Source organism: Octopus bimaculoides, chromosome 4, assembly GCF_001194135.2.
Source record: "Octopus bimaculoides isolate UCB-OBI-ISO-001 chromosome 4, ASM119413v2, whole genome shotgun sequence".
Lineage (NCBI taxonomy): Eukaryota > Metazoa > Mollusca > Cephalopoda > Octopoda > Octopodidae > Octopus > Octopus bimaculoides.
In genome coordinates this window covers 138160060-138162029 of record NC_068984.1, presented here as the reverse complement: position 1 = coordinate 138162029, position 1970 = coordinate 138160060, and positions in this window count along the sequence as shown.

The window sequence follows — 1970 nt, the reverse complement described above, 5'->3', positions numbered from 1 at the left end:
TCTCTCTCTCTCTCTCTCTCTCTCTCTCTCTCTCTCTCTCTCTCTCTCTCTCTCTCTACTTCTCTATCACTTTATTTGTATATGCATATTTCTTCTGTCTGCGTGAGTTTCTGTGTGAGTGTATGCTTATCACTAAATTTGTGTTGTGTCTTATGGACTGTGGCCATGCTGGGGCACTACTTTTAAGGGTTTAGTCGAACAAATTGACTTCAGTACTAACTTTTGGAAGTTTAGTACTTCATCTATTAGTCTCAGTTGCCGAACCGCTAGGTTTTGGAGAGGTAAACAAACAAGCCCCGGTTATCAAGTGGTAGGGCGAAACAAACACAAGCACAAAGACACATGCACGCCTCGAGTAGAAAAGAATATTATTTCTCTAGGAACAAGGCCAGAAATTTGGAGGCGGGGCTAGTCGATTACGTAGACCCTATTGTTCAACTGGTATTTATTTTATCGGTCACGAAAGGATGAAAAGCAAAGCCGACCTCACTGGAATTCGAACTCAGAATATAAACACGGACGGAATGCCGCTAAGCATCTTGTTCGGTACACTAACATTTCCACATGCCTGCAACCTTAACACTTGTAATTAATAATAATTTCTACTATTGGTACAAGGCCTGAAATTTTGGAGGAGGAGCTTGTGCTCAGCTGGTACATGTTTTATCAACCCAAAAGGACGAAATGCAAGCACGACCTCGGCGAAATTTGAACTCAGAATGTTAAAACAGACATAGGAATGGTTCCAAATTTTAGCACAGTAGTTTTTTCAGGGGAGGGAGAAGTCGATGTAATCGACTTCCTCCTCCGCCCCATTACTTGACTGGGTACTTTATTTCATCGACCTTGAAAAGATGAAAGGCAAAGTTGATATCAGCGGAATTTGGGCTCAGAATGTAAAAACGTAGAAGATACCGCGAAGCATTTGGTCTGGCGTGCCTACGGTTCTGCCAACTCATCGTCTTACACCTGCAATTAATAATCCTTTTTTACTATAGGCACAAGGCCTGAAATTTGAGGAGAGAGTGCCAATCAATCATATCAACCCCAGCACGCAACTGGTTCTTAATTTATCGATCCCAAACGGATGAAAGGCAAAGTCGACCTCGGCAGAATTTGAACTCAGAACGTAAGGACGGACGAAATGCTGCTAAGCATTTTGCCCAGTGTGCTAACGATTCTGCCAGCACACCTACAATTAATAATAAATACATTTAAAAAGCAAATACGAAAGGACAGAAAAAACAATGCGTCATGTCTTCATATTCTTCTCCAAGTGTCTCTGGCAGAGTTCACAACGTGATATACAACAATAAACTATCGCTTTATCCATAAAGTGAACTGTCTCACACTAGTAAAACCGAAATTATTCAATGAAATTAATCTGCTTTTAGAACTTTGTAGCTCGTGAAACGACTACTAAAACGGCGTTCATTATATATATATAATATAATATATATATAATATAATATATATAATATAATATAATATATATACATATCCACACACACACATATATATATATATATATATATATATATATATATACATATATATATATATATACAAATGTGTATGTATGTGTGTATATATATATATATATACGCATATGTATATATATATATGTCTATATATACATATATACATATATATATATATACATATACATATATACATATATATGCATGTATATAAACATATATACATATATATATGTATATATACGTATATATATATATATATATATAAATATATATATATACATATATATATACATATATATATACATATATATATACATATATATATATACATATATATATACAAATATACATATATATATACATATGTATATACATATACACATATATATACACACATGTATATATACATATACACATATATATACACACATATATATATACATATATATATATATATATATATATATATATATATATATATATATA